We start from the raw sequence: 20,156 nt of genomic DNA, 5'->3' as shown, positions 1-20,156 counted from the left end.
AGCAATCTATTCTCTGATAGGCGAGAGGGCAGAGACGTCATCTCCTCCTTTCTGATAATGTCCCCTGTATCCTGCTGACAGTGATTGTGCCATCCCAGCAAGTGGCACTAGAGCCGCTCCCCGCTCTTAGGCTATGTGCCCATGTAAAACCGTCTGCCATGCCAAGCAATGTGAATTGGGATGTGCTGTGCACATGATGCGCTAATTAGCGCGCCAAATTCACATTGCAACACGCAGCATGACCATTTCTACCGCGATTACGCGGCCATTGAAAAGCAGCAAACCCGCAGGTATATGTGGATTTACTGCGTTTCAATTAAATTCAATGGCCGAGAATTTGCAGCGTAATCGGGGTGCGTGTGGCACCCAGGATGAAGAAGAGACTACAACTCCTCTTCATCCCGGCTACCAAGCGGTGAAAAAAAGAAATAAATAAGTTAAAAATAAAAAAACCCTGTATACTCCCCTCTCCGGTCTGCTCCCGGCGGCGATCCTCTCTCCTCGGCGTCCAGCGGTGTACTGGCAGGACCTGCGGTGACGTCATCTAGTCAGCTGATGGTCACGCGACCGCTGACGTCAGAGGTCAGGTGATGGTCGTGTGACCATCAGCTGACTAAATGACGTCACCGCAGGTCCTGCCAGTATACCGCAGGACGCTGAAGAGAGAGGACGCCGCCGGGAGGAGACTGGAGAGGTGAGTATACAGGGTTTATTTTATTTTTAACTTTTTAATTCTTTTTTTTTTTTACTATAGATGCAGCATTTAAAGCATCTAAGTTGGTCACACAATATAAATCCATGCCGGTTGCCGGTTGCATGGATTTATATTGTGCAACCAACTTGTCAAGCACTTTTCCAAGTGATGCTCAAAATCACTTGGAAAAGTGCTTGAAAAAACGCTGAAAAAATGCTGAAAAAACACTTCTCTCTGGCAGAAAATCTGCATGTAAATCTGCATATGTTTTTTTCTGCCAGAGAGAGGCAAAAACGCTCTGCATCAAATCTGCTACGTGTGCACATAGCCTTAGCGTGTATGTGCTGTACTTATCATTCAGGACTGTGCAAAGACCTGCCTGTGACCAAAAGAACAAGGCTGTGTGCACACGCTGCAGATTTGGTGCGTTTTTCAATGGAACAGGCTGCCACGAGAGGTGGTGAATTCTCCTTCAATGGAAGTCTTCAAACAGAGGCTGGACAGACATTTGTCTGAGATGCTTTAGTGAATCCTGCATTGAGCAGGGGTTGGACACTAGGACCCTGGAGGTTCCTCCAATTCTAATGTTCTAGGATTCTATGTATAAACACCAGCTGCAATCTTCCATGGAGAAGTAACTGTGGTTTCAGGAGAACTTGCAGCAGAAGGTCTGTGCCTTCCGCTAGCTCCTCCCCCTTCCACTAGCTCCTCCCCCTTCCTTCTTTAAAGAGTATTAATAGCACTAACTGTCATCTATCTCACTAATAGGAAAGTTTGTCTTCACTGAATACAGATTTTACAGATTTTACCGCGAATTGAGACTGAAAGATCAATCCAGCAGGAAAAAGAAGACTTCTCTGATAAGATTATAAAATTACTTATTTTCATGTGTAATATTAATTTACAAAACAAAAATTAAAACAACGGTTATTCTTTAACTAATGAAGCACTTAGGACACGGATTCATTAAGACTGGCCATATTCAAGCTGCTCTTGATGAGGGAGCGTGCTGGAGTCAGACGGTCCAGATTCATTAAGTGGCGCATGAATTATGCGCTTCTGACAAGTGGTGTGTGCACCTTGCCACAAATCTTACTCCAGTCACGGACTGGAGTAAGATTTCTGGTGTAAGGGAAGCCACAGTTCGCTATGAATTAGACAAGCTGTGGTGCCACACTTCCATCCTGCCCCAACTCTGCCCATTTTGGTGAAGCTGGGCAAAACTGACGTGAAAACACCAAACGTCACAACATTTTTGATCAACTCAACAATGTACGAGGTGTATGAAGCGGAGCCGCGCGTGGACAAGGTGTGCGGAGCGGAGCCGCGCGTGTACGAGGTGAGTGGAGCCGCGCGTGTACGAGGTGTGCGGAGCAGAGCCCCGCGTGTACGAGGTGTGCGGAGCGGAGCCGCACGTGTACTAGGTGTGTGGAGCGGAGCTGCGCGTGTACTAGGTGTACGGAGCGGAGCCGCGCGTGTACTAGGTGTGCGGAGCAGAGCCCCGCGTGTACGAGGTGTATGGAGCGGAGCCGCTCGTGTACTAGATGTGCGGAGCGGAGCCGCGGGTGTACGAGGTGTACAGAGCAGAGCCGCGCATGTATGAGGTATGCGGAGCGGAGTCGAGCGTGTACGAGGTGTGCGGAACCACGCGTATACGAGGTGTGCGGAGCAGAGCCACACGTGTACGAGGTGTGCGGAGCGGAGCCGCGCGTGTACGAGGTGTGCAGAGCAGAGCAGCGCATGTACGACGTGTAAGGAGCGGAGACGCGCGTGTACGAGGTGTGCAGAGCAGAGCCGTGAATGTACGAGGTGTACGGAGCGGAGCCGCACGTGTCCGAGGTGTGCGGAGCGGAGTGGAGCCGCACGTGTACAATCTGTACGGAGCGAGGCCGCGCAAGTACGAGGTGTACGGCGCGGAGCCGCGTGTGTACGACGTGTACGGAGCAGAGCCGCGCGTGCACGAGGTGTGCGGAGTGGAGCCGCGCGTATACGAGGTGTGCGGAGAGGGGCCGCGCGTGTACGAGTTTTACGGAATGGAGACGCGCATGTACGAGTTGTACGGAGCGGAGCCGAGCGTGTATGATGTGTGCGAAACGGAGCCGCGCGTGTACGAGGTGTATGGAGCAGAGCTGCGCATTTACGAGTGTGCGGAGCGGATCCGCGCTTGTACAAGGTATACTGAGCGGAGCTGTGCGTGTACGAGGTGTGCAGAGCGGAGGCGCGCGTGTATGAGGTGTATAGAGCGGAACTGTGCGTGTACGAGTTGTGCGGAGCGGAGCCGCGCGTGTACAAAGTGTACAGAGAAAAGCTGCGCGTGTACGAGCTGTACGGAGCGGGCCGAACGTGTACGAGGTGTACGGAGCAGAGCAGCGCGTGTACAAGTGTGCGGAGCGGAGCCGCGCGTGTAAGAGTGTGCGGAGCCGAGCATGTATGAGGTGTGCAGAGCAGAGCCGCGCGTGTACTAGGTGTGTGGAGTGGAGCTGCGCGTGTACAAGGTGTGCAGAGTGGAGCTGCGCGTGTACGAGGTGTGCGGAGCGGAGCCGCGTGTGTACGAGGTGTATGGAGCGGAGACACGCGTGTACAAGGTGTGCAGAGCAGAGCCGTACGTGTACGAGGTGTGTGGAGCAGAGCCGCGCGTGTAAGAGGTGTGCGGAGCGGAGCCGTGCGTGTACAAGGTGTGCGGAGCAGAGCCACACATGTACGAGTGTGCGGAGGGGAACCAATGGTGTACAAAGTGTGCGGAGTGGAGCGGATCCACACGTGTACAAAGTGTACGGAGCGGAGCCGCGCGTGTATGAGCTGTACAGAGCGGAGCCGTGCATGTACGAGGTGTGCAGAGCGGAGCTGCACGTGTACAAAGTGTATGGAGCGGAACCATGCGTGTACAAGGTGTACGGAGCAGAGCCAATCGTGTATGAGTTGTACGGAGCGGAGCCGCATGTGTACGAGGTGTGCGGAGCGGATCCGCGCGTGTACAAAGTGTACAGAGAAAAGCCGCGCGTGTACGAGCTGTACGGAGCGGGCCGCACGTGTACGAGGTGTACGGAGCAGAGCAGCGCATGTACGAGTGTGCGGAGCGGATCCACGCGTGTACAGGGTGTACGGAGCGGAGCTTAGCGTGTACGAGGTGTGCAGAGCGGAGCCGTGCGTGTACGGGGTATGTGGAGCAGAGCCGCGCAAGTACAAGGTGTGGAGAGGAGACACGCGTGTACGAGGTGTGTGGAGTACAGCCGCGCGTGTACGAAGTGTGCGGAGCGGAGTCGCGCGTGTACGAGGTGTGCAGAGCAGAGCCGCACATGTACGAGTGTGCGGAGCGGAGCCAATCGTGTACGAGGTGTGCGGAGCGGATTCGCGCATGTACAAAGTGTATGGAGCGGAGCTGCGCGTTTATGAGCTGTACGGAGCGGAGCCGTGCATGTGCGAGGTGTGCAGAGCAGAGCTGCGCGTGTACAAAGTGTATGGAGCGGAGCCGCGCGTGTACGAGGTGTGCGGAGCGGATCCGCGAGTGTACAAAGTGTACGGAGCGGAGCCGCGCGTGGACGAGCTGTACGGAGCGGAGCCGCACGTGTACGAGCTGTACAGAGCGGAGCCGTGCATGTACAAGGTGTGCAGAGTGCAGACATGCGTGTACGAGGTGTGCTAAGCGGACCCACGCGTGTACGAGGTTTGCGGAGCAGAGCCGCAAGTGTACGAGTGTGCGGAGCTTAGCCGCTCGTGTACAAGGTGTACGGAGTGGAGCCGCGCGTGTAGGAGCTGTACGGAGCGGAGCCGTGCGTGTACGAGCTGTACGGAGCGGAGCCGTGCATGTACGATGTGCAGAACGGAGCTGCGCGTGTACAAAGTGTATGGAGCGGAACCGTGCATGTACGAGATGTGCGGAGCAGAGCTGCGCATGTACGAGTGTGCGGAGTCACGCGTGTACGAGGTGTGCAAAGCGGAGTTGTGCGTGTACAAGGTGTGCGGAGCGGAGCCGCGCATGTACAAGGTGTGCGGAGCGGAGCCGCGAATGTACGAGGTGTGTGGAGCGGAGCCGTGTGTGTATGAGGTGTACACAGCAGAGCAGCGCGTGTACGAGTGTGTGGAGCGGATCCGCGCATGTACGAGCGGAGCTGCGCGTGTACGAAATGTGCAGAGCGGAGCCGCGCATGTACGAGGTGTGTGGAGCGGAGACACGCATGTACGAGGTGTGTGGAGCTGAGCCGCACGTGTACGACGTGTGCGGAGCGGAGCCGCGCGTGTACGAGGTGTGCAGAGTGGAGACAAGCGTGTATGAGGTGTGTGGAGCAGATCCGCACGTGTACGAGCTGTACGGAGCGGAGCCGCGCATGTACGAGCTGTACGGAGTGGAGCCGCGCGTGTACGAGCTGTACGGAGCGGAGCCGTGCATGTACGATGTGCAGAACGGAGCTGCGCGTGTACAAAGTGTACGGAGCGGAGCCACGCGTGTACGAGCTGTACGGAGCGGAACCTTGCATGTACGAGGTGTGCGGAGCAGAGCTGCGCTTGTACGAGGTGTGCGGAGCGGAGCCACGCGTGTACGAGGTGTACAGAGCAGAGCAGCGCGTGTACGAGTGTGCGGAGCGGAGTCGCGCGTGTATGAGGTGTACGGAGCAGAGCCACGCGTGTACGCGGTGTACGGAGGGGTATTGCGCGTCTATGAGGTGTACGGAGCAGAGCCGCGCGTGTACGAGGTGTATAGAGCGGAGCCGCGCTTCTACGAGTTGTACGGAGTTGAGTCGCACATGTACAAGGCGTACAGAGCAGCGTCGCGTGTGTACGATGTGTGCGGAGCAGAGCCACCCATGTACGAGGTGTACAGAGCAGAGCAGCATGTGTACGAGTGTGCAGAGCTGGAGAGGAGCCGCGCGTGTACGAGATGTACGGAGCGAAGCAACGCGTGTACGAGGTGTACGGAGCGGAGCCACATGTGTACTAGGTGTACGGAGCAGAGTCGCGCATGTACAAGGTGTGCGGAGCGGAGCCGCATGTGTACGAGGTGTACAGAGCAGAGCAGTGAGTGTACGAGTGTGCGGAGCAGATCCGCGCTTGTACTAGGTGTACGGCGCGGAGCCGCACGTGTACTAGCTGTACGGAGCATAGCTGTGCATGTACGAGGTGTATGGAGCAGAGCCGCACGTGTACGAGTGTGCAGAGCGGAGCCGCGCGTGTACGAGGTGTACAGAGCAGAGCAGCGTGTGTACGAGTTTGCGGAGCGGATCCGCACGTGTACAAGGTGTACGGAGCGGAGCCGCGCATGTACAAGCTGTACGGAGCGGAGCCGCACGTGTACGAGCTGTACGGAGCGGAGCCCCGCGTGTACGAGGTGTACGGATCAGAGCTGCGCGTGTACGAGTGTGCGGAGCGGAGCCGCACATGTATGAGGTGTACGGAGCGGAGCCGCGAGTTTACGAGGTGTACGGAGCGGAGCCACGCATTTACGAGGTTTACAGAGCGGAGCTGCGTGTGTACGAGGTGTGCGGAGCCGCACGTGTACGACATTTAAGGAGTGGAGCCGTGCGTGTACGAGCTGTAGGGAGAGGAGCCGTGCGTGTACGAGGTGTGCAGAGCGGAGCTCAGCGTGTATGAGGTTGTGGAGCAGAAACACACGTGTACGAGGTGTGCGGAGCGGAGCCGCGCGTGGACGAGGTGTGCGGAGCGGAGAGGAGCCGTGCGTGTGCGAGGTGTACGGAGCGAAGCCACGAGTGTATGAGGTGTACGTAGCGGAGCCGCACGTGTACTACGTGTAAGGAGCATAGTCGCGCGTGTACGAAGTGTGCAGAGCGGAGCCGCGCATGTACGAGGTGTACAGAGCAGATCCGCGCGTGTACGAGCTGCACGGAGCGGAGCCGAGCGTGTACGAGTTGTACGGAGCGGAGTCGTACATGTACGAGTGTTTGAAGCGGAGCTGCGTGTGTAAGAGGTGTACACAGTGGAGCCGAGTGTGTACGAGGTGTACGGAGCTGAGTCGCGCTTGTACGAGTGTGCGGAGCAGAGTCGCGCGTGTACGAAGTGTATGGAGCAGAGTCGCGCGTGTACGAAGTGTATGGAGCAGAGTCGCGCGTGTACGAGTGTGCGAAACGGAGCTGCGTGTGTACGAGGTGTACAGAGTGGAGCCGAGTGTGTACGAGGTGTACGGAGCTGAGTCGCGCTTGTATGATGTGTGCAGAGCATAGCCGCGCGTGTACGAGTGTGCAGAGCTGGAGCGGAGCCGCACGTGTACGAGATGTACGGAGCGAAGCCACGCGTTTACGAGGTGTACGGAGAGGAGCCACGCGTGTACGAGGTGTACAGAGCGGAGCCGCGCGTGTCCGAGTGTGCGGAGCAGAGTCGGACGTGTACGAGGTGTACGGAGCGGAGCCACGCGTGTAGGAGGTGTACGGAGCGGAGCCGCGTGTGTACTAGGTGTACAGAGTGGTGCCGCGCATGTACGATTTGTACGAAGCTGAGCCGCGTGTGTACAAGACGTACGGAGCAGCGTCGTGTGTGTACGATGTGTGCGGAGCAGAGACGTGCGTGTACGAGTATGCGGAGCGGAGCCGCCCATGTACGAGATGTGCAGAGCGGAGCCGCGCGTGTACTAGATGTGCAGAGCGGAGCCGCGCGTGTACGAAGTGTACAGAGCAGAGCAGCGCGTGTACGAGTGTGCGGAGCTGGAGCGGAACCTCGCGTGTACGAGATGTATGGAGCGGAGACACGCGTGTATGAGGTGTGCGGAGTGGATCCACGCGTGTACAAGGAGTATGGAGCGGAGCAGCGAGTGTATGAGCTGTACGGAGCAGCGAGTGTATGAGCTGTACGGAGCAGAGCCGTGCGTGTACGAGGTGTGCAGAGCGGAGGCGCGCGTGTATGAGGTGTATGGAGCGGAGCTGTGCGTGTACGAGGTGTGCGGAGCCGCACATGTACGAGTGTGTGGAGGCCAGCGTGTATGAGGTGTGCGGAGTGGAGCCGCACGTGTACGAGGTGTGTGGAGCGGAGACACGCTTGTACGAGGTGTGTGGAGCGGAGACACGCGTGTACGAGGTCTATGGAGCAGAGCCAATCGTGTACGAGGTGTACGGAGCGGAGCCGCGCGTGTACGAGGTGTGCAGAGTGGAGCGGATCCGCGCGTCTACAAAGTGTACGGAGCGGAGCTGCGCGTGTACGAGCTGTACGGAGCGGAGCCGCGCGTGTACGAGCTGTACGGACCAGAGCCGCACGTGTACAAGCTGTACAGAGCGGAGCCGTGCATGTACGAGGTGTGCAGAGCGGAGCCGCGCGTGTACGAGGTGTGTTGAGCAGAGCCACGCGTGTACGAGGTGTGTGGAGCAGAGCCGCACGTGTACGAGTGTGTGGAGCTTAGCCGCTCGTGTACGAGGTGTACGGAGCGGAGCCGCGCATGTACGAGGTGTATGGAGCGGAGACACGCGTGTATGAGGTGTGCGGAGCGGATCCATGCGTGTACAAGGTGTACGGAGTGGAGCCGCGCGTGTAGGAGCTGTAAGGAGCGGAGCCGCGCGTGTACGAACTGTACGGAGCGGAGCCGTGCGTATACGACGTGTGCAGAGCGGAGCTGCGCGTGTACAAAGTGTATGGAGCGGAACCGTGCGTGTACGAGGTGTGCGGAGCAGAGCTGCGCGTGTACGAGTGTGCGATGCCAGAGTGTGCGATGTGCAGAGCTGCACGTGTACAAGGTGTGCAAAGCAGAGCCGCACGTGTATGAGGTGTGTGGAGCGGAGCCGTGCGTGTACAAGGTGTGCGGAGCGGAGCCGCGCGTGTACGAGGTGTGTGGAGCGGAGCCGTGCGTGTTCGAGGTGTACAGAGCAGAGCACTGCGTGTACGAGTGTGCGCAGCGGAGCCGCACGTGTACGAAATGTGCAGAGCAGAGCAGAGCAGCGCGTGTACGAGGTGTGTGGAGCGGAGACACGCGTGTACGAGGTGTGTGGAGCTGAGACACGCGTGTACAAGGAGTATGGAGCGGAGCAGCGAGTGTACGAGGTGTGCATAGCGGAGGCGCGCGTGTATGAAGTGTATGGAGCGGAGCTGTGCGTGTACGAGGTGTGCGGAGCCGCACATGTACGAGTGTGTGGAGGCCAGCGTGTATGAGGTGTGCAGAGCGGAGCCGCGCGTGTACGAGTGTGCGGAGTGGAGCTGCGCGTGTACGAGGTGTGCGGAGTGGAGCCGCGCGTGTACGAGGTGTGTGGAGTGGAGACACGCTTGTACGAGGTGTGTGGAGCGGAGACACGCGTGTACGAGGTCTGTGGAGCAGAGCCAATCGTGTACGAGGTGTACGGAGAGGAGACAATCGTGTACGAGGTGTACGGAGCGGAGCCGCGCGTGTACGAGGTGTGCAGAGTGGAGCGGATCCGCGCGTCTACAAAGTGTACGGAGCGGAGCTGCGCGTGTACGAGCTGTGCGGAGCGGAGCCGCGCGTGTACGAGCTGTACGGACCAGAGCCGCACGTGTACAAGCTGTACAGAGCGGAGCCGTGCATGTACGAGGTGTGCAGAGCGGAGCCGCGCGTGTACGAGGTGTGCTGAGCGGAGCCACGCGTGTACGAGGTGTGCGGAGCAGAGCCGCACGTGTACGAGTGTGTGGAGCTTAGCCGCTCGTGTACGAGGTGTACGGAGCGGAGCCGCGCATGTACGAGGTGTATGGAGCGGAGACACGCGTGTATGAGGTGTGCGGAGCGGATCCATGCGTGTACAAGGTGTACGGAGTGGAGCCGCGCGTGTAGGAGCTGTAAGGAGCCGAGCCGCGCGTGTACGAACTGTACGGAGCGGAGCCGTGCGTATACGACGTGTGCAGAGCGGAGCTGCGCGTGTACAAAGTGTATCGAGCGGAACCGTGCGTGTACGAGTGTGCGGTGCCGCACGTGTACAAGGTGTGCAAAGCAGAGCCGCACGTGTATGAGGTGTGTGGAGCGGAGCCGCGAGTGTACGTGGTGTGTGGAGCGGAGACACGCGTGTTCGAGGTGTGTGGAGCGGAGCCGTGCGTGTACAAGGTGTGCGGAGTGGAGCCGCGCGTGTACGAGGTGTGTGGAGCGGAGCCGTGCGTGTTCGAGGTGTACAGAGCAGAGCACTGCGTGTACGAGTGTGCGGAGTGGATCCGCGCGTGTACGAGTGTGCGCAGCGGAGCCGCACGTGTACGAAATGTGCAGAGCAGAACAGCGCGTGTACGAGGTGTGTGGAGCAAAGACACGCGTGTACGAGGTGTGTGGAGCTGAGCCGCGCGTGTATGAGCTGTACGGAGAGGAGCCGCGCGTGTACGAGGTGTGTGGAGCACAGCCGCGCATGTATGAGGTGCGCGGAGCGGAGCGGATCCGCACGTGTACAAGGTGTACGGAGCGGAGCCGCGCGTGTACAAGGTGTATGGAGCGGAGCCGCGCGTGTACGAGCTGTACGGAGAGGAGCCGCGCGTGTACGAGCTGTACGGAGCGGAACCGTGCGTGTACGAGGTGTGCAGAGCGGAGCCGCACGTGTACGAGGTGTGTGGAGCAGAGACACGCATGTACGAGGTGTGTGGAGCAGAGCCGCACGTGTACGAGGTGTGTGGAGCTGAGCCGCGCGTGTAGGAGGTGTGTGGAGCACAGCCGCGCATGTATGAGGTGCGCGGAGCGGATCCGCACGTGTAAAAGGTGTACGGAGCGGAGCCGCGCGTGTACAAGGTGTATGGAGCGGAGCCGCACGTGTACGAGCTGTACGGAGAGGAGCCGCGCGTGTACGAGCTGTACGGAGCGGAACCGTGCGTGTACGAGGTGTGCAGAGCGGAGCCGCACGTGTACGAGGTGTGTGGAGCAGAGACACGCATGTACGAGGTGTGTGGAGCAGAGCCGCACGTGTACGAGGTGTGTGGAGCGGAGTCGAGCGTGTACGATGTGTGTGGAGCGGAGACACGCGTGTATGAGGTGTGTGGAGCTGAGCCGTGCGTGTACGAGGTGTACGGAACGGAGCCGAGCGTGTATGAGGTGTACGGAGCAGAGCCGCACGTGTACAAGGCGTGCGGAGCCGCGCGTGTACAAGGTGTGCGGAGCGGAGCCGCGCGTGTACGAGGTGTGTGGAGCGGAGCCGTGCGTGTTCGAGGTGCATAGAGCAGAGCACTGCGTGTACGAGTGTGCGGAGCGGATCCGCGCGTGTCCGAGTGTGCGCAGAGGAGCCGCGCGTGTACGAAATGTGCAGAGCAAAGCAGCGCGTGTACGAGGTGTGTGGAGCTGAGCCGTGCGTGTACGAGGTGTGCGAAGCACAGCCGCGCGTGTATGAGGTGCGCGGAGCGGAGCGGATTCGGACGTGTACAAGGTGTACGGAGCGGAGCCGCGCGTGTGCAAGGTGTAAGGAGCAGAGCCGTACGTGTACGAGCTGTACGGAGCGGAGCCGCGCGTGTACGAGGTGTACGGAGCGGAACCGTGCGTGTACGAGGTGTACGGAGCGGAGCCACGCTTGTACGAGGTGTACAAAGTGGAGCCACGCGTGTAGGAGGTGTATGGAGCAGAGTCTCCAGTCTCCGAGTGTGCGGAGCGGAGCCGCGTGTGTATGAGATGTAAGGAGCAGAGCAGCGCATGTACGAGTGTGCGGAGCGGAGCCGCGAGTGTACGAGGTGTACAGAGCAGAGTCACACGTGTATGAGGGGTACGGAGCAGAGCTGCGCATGTACGAGGTGTACGGAGCAGAGCCGCGCATGTACGAGTGTGCGGAGCGGAGCCACGCGTGTACGAGTGTGCGGAGCGGAGCCGCGAGTGTACGAGGTGTACGGAGCAGAGACGCGCGTGTACGAGGTGTACGGAGCAGAGCCGCGCGTATACGAGTGTGCGGAGCGGAGTCGCGCGTGTACGAGTGTGCGGAGCCGCGGGTGTACGAAGTGTACAGAGCAGAGCCGCGCGTGTACGAGTGTGCGGAGCGGAGCCGCGTGTGTACGAGATGTAAGGTGCAGAGCTGCGCGTGTATGAGTGTGCGGAGCGGAGCCGCGAGTGTACGAGGTGTTCGGAGCAGTCACGCGTGTATGAGGTGTACGGTGCAGAGCCGCGCGTGTACGAGGTGTACGGAGCAGAGCCGCGCGTGTACGAGTGTGCGAAGCGGAGCCGCCCATGTACGAGTGTGCGGAGCGGAGCCACGCGTGTACGAGGTGTACAGAGCAGAGCCGCACGTGTACGAGGTGTACAGAGCAGAGCAGCGAGTGTACGACGTGTAAGGAGCGGACCCACGCGTGTACGAGGTGTATGGAGCGGAGCCGCCCGTGCATGAGGTGTGCAGAGCGGAGCCGCGCATGTACGAGGTGTGCAGAGCAGAGCCGCACGTGTACGCGGTGTACAGAGCAGAGCAGCGAGTGTACGACGTGTAAGGAGCGGAGCCACGCGTGTACGAGGTGTATGGAGCGGAGCCGCACGTGTATGAGGTGTGCAGAGCGGAGCCGCGCATGTACGAGGTGTGCAGAGCAGAGCCATACGTGTACGAGGTGTACAGAGCAGAGCAGCGCATGTACGACGTGTAAGGAGCGGAGCCACGCGTGTACGAGATGGAGCGAAACCGTGCGTGTATGAGGTGTGCAGAGCAGAGTCGCGCATTTACAAGGTGAGCAGAGCAGCGCGTGTACGAGGTGTACGGAGCGGAACCGCACGTCTACGATGTGTGCGGAGCGGAGTGGAGCCGCACGTGTACAAGGTGTACGGAGAGACGCCGCCAAGTACGAGGTGTACGGAGCAAAACTGCGCAAGTACGAGGTGTACGGAGCGTAGACGTGCGTGTACAAGGTGTGCAGAGCAGAGCAGCGCGTGTACGAGTGTTCAGAGTGGAGCGGAGCCGCGCATGTACGAGGTGTACGGAGTGGAGCCACGCTTGTATGAAGAGTACGGACCGGAGCCACGCGTTTACGAAGTGTACGGAGCAGAGCCGCGCGTGTTCGAGGTGTACAGAGCGGAGCCACGCGTTTACGAAGTGTACGGAGCAGAGCCGCGCGTGTTCGAGGTGTACAGAGCGGAGCCGCGCGTGTACGAGTGTGCGGAGCGGAGTCGCGTGTGTACGAGGTGTACGGAGCAGAGTCACGCGTGTACAAAGCAGAGCTGCACGTGTACGAGGTGTACGAAGCAGAGCCGCGCGTGTACGAGTGTGTGGAGCGGAGCCGCCCGTGTACGAGGTGTACCGAGCGGAGCCGCACGTTTACGAGGTGTCTCTGCATACAGCTGAATTTTACCACCACAAAAGGACTAGGTGGACTCTGGCTAGCAACAGAAAAAAAATTATATTTTTTTTACTGTGCATACAAATCAATTTCACCCCCAAAAAATGATAAGGTGGGCTACTATAGCTTGCGCTATCACACTGGCAAATTATAAAAATATATTTTGTGTTCTGCACTCAGCTCTGTAAAACAGCTGAATTTCAATCCCACAAAATGAAAAGGTGTGCTAGTCTTTATTAAAGCCATAAAAAATAAATAAAAAGTTGAATAAAATGTAACACTAAAGCCAAGTTCACACAACATGAAGACTGCATTTTTTTATGTCCGCACCATACAACAAAATAACAATCTTATTATTGTGTGTTTGCTGAGTTTCTTTTGAGTTTTCCCCCTTAAAATGTGTTTTGGTGAAGCTGTGAATCTACATTTTTAATACTACAGAAAAACTTAGATTTTTGAGCTTAAAAATGTTTTTTTTTTTTACAGGCTCCACAGAGGCTTATATATATATATATATATAATAAAATGCATGAAATCCGCACAGTTCAGCAGCGTCTTTAGACTCACTGCAGGCGTAGATTTCATTAAATCACATCCACTGCACTTGCACATTTAGGCCGTGTTCAGATGTAGCATAAGTGCTGTGTTTTTTCAGCTGCTTTTTTGGAACAGTCATTTTGCAGCATTTAAATGGCCAAGAAAAGTGGATGTGATTTCATGAAAACTGCTCTGTGGTCTGAAGACGCTGCTGATCTGTACGGTTATGGTTTATTTTACGTCTAGAGGCTTCTATGTGGAAAAAGAGAGAAAACGCAGGTAAAAAGACTGCAGGTACCTTAAGTGCAGAATCAAAGCCATTCTGTATTATAACAAAAAATGAACAATGCGGCTTCACATCTGCACCAAAAAACATCAAATAAGGGGGAAAAGGCATAAAAAAATGCAGCAAGTACGCAATAATCAGAGAAGATTGTTATTGTGTAGTTTGGTGTGGACATCTGCAGAAAACAAAAAAAAAATACAGTATTTATTCAACATGTGAACACGGCCTTGCAGACACAAAAAAGCCAATGTCAAATAGTGAAGCTACAAAAAGATGAGAACGTGGAATGGACAGAAAATAAATCCATAGATCCCAAGTGAAAGAAGCACGACGCACAGATGACACCATGCCAGCCTCATCAAAAGTCACGCCGGATGAGGTAAGGTTAGTAGTGACGCATGAGCGTGTTCTCTTAACCCTCTCACAGAGCACGCTCAGGTGCTGCCTGAGTATTTTCGGCATCTATGCTCGAGCCGCCGCGGCTGCATGTGTCGCGGCTGTTAGACAGCTGTGACACATGCAGGGATTGCATGTTTGTTAGGCAATCCCTGCATGTGTCACAGCTGTCTAACAGCCCCAGCGGCCCGAGCATAGATACCGAGCACGCCGAAAATACTCGGGCAGCACCCGAGCGTGCTCGGTGAAAGGGTAAACCGAGCATGCTCGTGCAACACTATAGGTAAGAGATTCGTGGCCTCCTATCCAGCGTCCCAAGAATTGATCCTCTCAGCTCTAGTTCCAACTGTCCCGGATACGGTGAACAACCCCATATAAATAAACTAGCTACTGTGAGCGAAATACGCTCTCTACTATGCCTTCCGAACTCCAAATTAATAAGATTTGTTTTACGAGCGCTCGGGAAATCAATACAGCACAGCCTTGTATGGTGTACTAGAAAAGACTTCTGCTTTATTAGCACATGTGGCACTTTAAATAGGGTCAGAGACAAAGGAATAGTTCCCTCTGACCTATGAACCAATAGTAACCTTAAGGGAGTGAATAGTAATGTGAAACCTCACTGCCCATCAGTGTTACCTGATGACCATTACATAAGAGTGAAAACAAAATGGATACCACAGAGAAACAAGATGGATTCTTTTCTCTCACACTACTGAATCCGTTCTACACCCGGGTGGCGAGCATCTTTATTGGTATATATTCTCCCATGCTGGTATGTGCTGCCCCCCTCCTGGTATTTGTGCTGCCCCCATCATCCTATACTGGGATGCATGGCACCTCTCACCCCCCAATCCTGGTATGCGTGGCCCCTCTCATCCCCCAATGCTGGTATGTGTGGCCCCCTCATCCCCCAATCCTGGTATGCATGGTACCCCTCATCCCCCAATCCTGGTATGCGTGGCCCCCCTCATTGCCCAATGCTGGTATGCGTGGCACCCCTCATCCCCAATCCTGGTATGCATGGCACCCCTCATCCCCCAATCCTGGTATGTATGGCATCCCTCATCCTCTAATCCTGGTATGCATAGGGCCCCTCATCCCCCAATCCTGGTATGGATGGGGCCCCTCACCCCCCAATCCTGGTATGTATGGGCCCCTTACCCCCCAATCCTGGTATGTATGGCATCCCTCATCCCCCAATCCTGGTATGCATGGCGTCCCTCATCCCCCAATCCTGGTATGCATGGCGTCCCTCATCCCCCAATCCTGGTATGCATGGCGTCCCTCATCCCTCAATCCTGGTATGCATGGCGTCCCTCATCCCCCAATCCTGGTATGCATGGCGTCCCTCACCCCCCAATATTGGTATGCATGGCGTCCCTCACCCCCCAATCCTGGTATGTGTGGCCCCCTCATCTCTTTCACGCTGCACACACATACAAAAAAATAAACACTTATACTCACCTTTCTTCCCTGTGCTCCAGCGCTGCTGTGTCCTGCTCTGCCGGGGGAGGAGGGCGGCGCCGGAGTACGTGCGTGCCCATACCGCGCTGTCCGGCGCCACTTTGCTGAAGAGACACTGCAAATGTGTCTTCAGTAAAATGGCGCTGGATAGCGCTATGCGTATGCGCCGATCCGACGCCTCACTCCTGCCCCGGTCTCCAGCAAAGAGAGAGGCGCCGCGGCAACGCTCCTCCCGGTCAGGTAAGTATATAAGTATGCATTCAGTGTCTAGGCATACCGCGATCTCCGGCGCCATACACTGCTCTTACCTGTAACGGCTCCATGCGTTCTTCTGTCTAGAGCCAGACTGCGCGTCGCACATGCGCAGTCTATCGAGGATTCAAACAGAGGGACGCTTAACTGATTATATTATAGATATAATTATAACACTGTTTATCAATGTACTATATTTTGTTGCTGTGGTGCTCTTTCAGTCATATTTTGATTTCTTTTTTTTATCTGCAGCATGTGGTCTGAAGAGCGGCAGGCACTATCTAGTACCGTCCTCCTGTGCGGTCTGAGGCACGGCAGGCACAATCTAGTACCGTCCTCCTGTGCGGTCTGAGGCACGGCAGACACAATCTAGTACCGTCCTCTCGTGTGGTCTGAGGCACGGCAGGCACAATCTAGTACCGTCCTCTCGTGTGGTCTGAGGCACGGCAGGCACAATCTAGTACCGTCCTCTCGTGTGGTCTGAGGCACGGCAGGCACAATCTAGTACCGTCCTCCCGTGCAGTCTGAGGCACGGCAGGCACAATCTAGTACCGTCCTCCCGTGTGGTCTGAAGAGCGGCAGGCACTATCTAGTACCGTCCTCCCGTGCGGTCTGAGGCACGGCAGGCACAATCTAGTACAGTCCTCCCGTGTGGTCTGAAGAGCGGCAGGCACTATCTAGTACCGTCCTCCCGTGCGGTCTGAGGCACGGCAGGCACAATCTAGTACGGTCCTCTCGTGTGGTCTGAAGAGCGGCAGGCACTATCTAGTACCGTCCTCCCGTGCGGTCTGAGGCACGGCAGGCACAATCTAGTACCGTCCTCCCGTGCGGTCTGAAGAGCGGCAGGCACTATCTAGTACCGTCCTCCCGTGCGGTCTGAGGCACGGCAGGCACTATCTAGTACCGTCCTCTCGTGTGGTCTGAGGCACGGCAGGCACAATCTAGTACCGTCCTCTCGTGTGGTCTGAGGCACGGCAGGCACACTCTAGTACCGTCCTCCCGTGTGCTCTGAGGCACGGCAGGCACTATCTAGTACCGTCCTCTCGTGTGGTCTGAGGCACGGCAGGCACTATCTAGTACCGTTCGACTTCTTTACAGCACTCTAGGGCATACAGGTGGTGGTCGTACTTTATATGGGGAAAAACAGGTGACAGGTTCCCTTAAGGCTGTGTGCCCACGATGCATTTTTTAAGCAAAAACGCTGCAGAAACGCTTAAAAAACGCATGGTAGAAGGCCTGCCATGTTCCCCAATGATAATCCGCATGTGCTGTGCACATGCTGCGGAAATTTCTGCTGCGGATTATCATTGCAGAAAAAACCACAGCACTACCAATTATTTTGCGGAAGTGCTGCATTTTCGCCGCCATTGACTTGCATTAGATCGCATGGATTACGCATCACTGTATATGTAGATGCGCATTCCATGCGTTCTAGTGTGCGGATGGTACCCAGGTATAGAGGAGAGGAGACTCCTCCGGACCCGGGTACCATAGAAAACTGCAAAGAAAAAAAAAAGAAAAAAATAAATATATACTTACCTTCTGGCGGCCACCCGCTGCACTCCTCCTCTCATGCCGGCAGTTCGCGATGTACTGAAGGACCTGCGCTGACATTATAGTCATGTGACAGGTCACGCGACGCTGACGTCGGCAGGTCCTTCAGTGTATCGCTGCTGGCAAGGGAGAACGGAGGGAAAGCAGGACACCGGGGGCCATCAGAGGGTAAGTATATATTTATTTTTTACCATTCTTTCGGTCACACTATATAAATCCATGCCGGTTGCATGGATTTATTTAGTGTGACCAAGTTGTCAAACACTTTCCAAGTGATGCTAAAATCGCTTGGAAAGCGCTTGACAACCCGCATGCGGAAATGCAAGTGAATAACCCTTCACTTCCGCTTGTCAATGGCAGCAAAACGCATGTACAATCCGCATTGTGATGCAGCAGGCATCCCTTTAAAGGTTCAGTGTGTGTTTTGACGGACCACGTACCTCCCTCAGCTGACTGGTCACATGACTGTGACATCACACAGGTCCTTTTGCACAACAGAAGGTCTGGACATGTGACTGTGAGATAAGCACAGGTCCTGTGGCTGTTTCTATAGGATATAAAAACCCTGGTAATTTGAGACAGAAGTGTGCAGGGGTGCAAGGGGTGTGATAGGCCTGAGGCCTGTTAACTGTTACCCGTGTGTGTGGCACCGTGTGAGGCCTGGTGAGGCCTGATGAAGCTTGGTGGACTCCTGGAGGGTGAAGCCTGGATCCTTGTGTGTGTAAGCGATGCCAGTAAGCCTTGGAGAGCCAGAGGCTTTGGAGGATAAGCGTCCTGGAGGGCAGAGCCTGGATCTGTGTGTGTGAGAGATGCCAGTGGCCTTGGAGGGGATAAGGGCTGGAGACCACGTGTGGTAAGCTGTAGAGCCACAGCGGTGGCGGAACCAAATGGACTGAAGCAGCTAAAACCTGACAAAGGTAATACACTTTGTTATATGGACATTGCTATAGTATTACCTTGCTGAAGGCTGTATCTGGAGCCAAGTGGGCCTGTCTGCCACTTGGGCTCGTGGACATTATATGTGTGAACTGCGGTTTATGAAGTATAATAAACTGCTGAAGTGTGAAAACCGGAAAGACATTGCTGGTGTGCATTAATTGACGCGCTGCAGCGAGTATTCCCCAGGATGATGACTAGCGCTGCCTTACAGCATGCACGATCCGCATGGACGATCCGCATGGACGATCCGCATGGACGATCCGCATGGACGATCCGCATGCACAATCCGCATGCACAATCCGCATGCACAATCCGCATGCATTTTTTTCTGCCAGGGAGTTGCAGAAACTCTCAGGATAAAATCCTGAGCATTTCTGCATCGTGGGCACACAGCCTAAATCAGGTTTTCATCTATGCAGCTTGTGCAAGTGAACTTCATTGTTTCAAAGGTGGGTTACCTGTCTAAGCCATGTTATTACAGTACCTTTTATATGGTTTACACAGGTGCATCATGGGCTTTTCCTGCCCTAAGAGTAAAATGAAAGGCTAAAATACAATGTGGAAGCTTAATCAGAGAAATGTTTTATTTACATTCAGAACAGGTTTAAAAGAAACAAAATAACCATTACCACAGAAATCTCAAACGTTTAATTGTAGAAATATTATAGAAATAACATTTTACCATTATGTATAGAAATAATTCTAATTTAATAAAAGTGCATTGATGGGAGGATTGTGGGTAAGGTCTTTGGCTTTGCCCCGACCCCCCGGCCTGCCTCCGGTGTCTGATGTCTCAGCGTCCTGGAACTGAGATCATGATGCTGCTTTGGATAGCAAATCAATAGCCTTGAAAAACCCAGGAATAAGGGAAGGGGGTCTTTGGGGAAAGTGGTCTCGAAAACAAGGCAGCGTGGAAAAATCTATTTTGTGGCTGTAGTCGACAACATCTCAGACCCAAGCGTTGTTGACTACCGAGAGCCACTCATCCCGGAACCAAAGGAGACGGCCACCCACCCTGAGAAACATCCCAGGTGGGAATCTTCTAGATCCGGGCCTGGCAGACCAGCGCTGGTGGGTTCGTTGATGCCAGGAGGGGGCTAGCCTAAAGGAAGGTCTCTTCTTTTCCTGGTGGGCTGGAGAGTTGTCCTTTTGGTTGCTTTTCCACACTGAAAATTTCCGAAAGGACCATAACTGGACTGTGCGTCTCTTGGGAGGAGGGCATATGGCCCTCTGTTGCGGAAACAAAATACTCTTACCCCCCATGGCATTAGAGATCATCTTATCTAGCTCTTCGAAAAGGCAGGAGCCCTGGAAGGTGAGGCTGGTGGACTTTTTGGAAGCTGAATCCACGTTCCATGATTTCAGCTATGAGGCCATGGGGATGGTGATGTTGTTGGCTACCAGGGCTGAATAGGGGGCTGCAGGGGGGCAGGCACACTCTCCTTATGGGGTCTCTGGGGGGATATAATGCTTGCAGGGGGCCATCTGCTGGGACGCCCCCTCCCCCCACAAGCGTGCATCATCCGCCCCCTCCCCCCACAAGCGTGCATCATCCGCCCCCTCCCCCCACAAGCGTGCATCATCCGCCCCCTCCCCCCACAAGCGTGCATCATCTGCCCCCTCCCCCCACAAGCGTGCATCATCCGCCCCCCCCCCCACAAGCGTGCATCACTCCCCCCCACAAGCGTGCATCACCCCCCCCACAAGCGTGCATCATCTGCCCACCCCACAAGCGTGCATCATCTGCCCCCCCTGTAAAGATGTGCGGTTGTGGATTTTAATAATCACCTAGGCAGGTTATCGATGCAATTAGTTTTATTCCTTCCGACCTCGGTGAAGAGCAATTCCAGGTAAATGTCCAAGAGGCAATTCTCTTAGTCCTTG

This window comes from Phyllobates terribilis, unplaced genomic scaffold, assembly GCF_046119375.1.
Source record: "Phyllobates terribilis strain yellow unplaced genomic scaffold, ASM4611937v1 Scaffold_79__1_contigs__length_6888602, whole genome shotgun sequence".
Lineage (NCBI taxonomy): Eukaryota > Metazoa > Chordata > Amphibia > Anura > Dendrobatidae > Phyllobates > Phyllobates terribilis.
The sequence above is the reverse complement of the archived record's forward strand: the minus strand, read 5'-3'. Positions refer to the sequence as shown.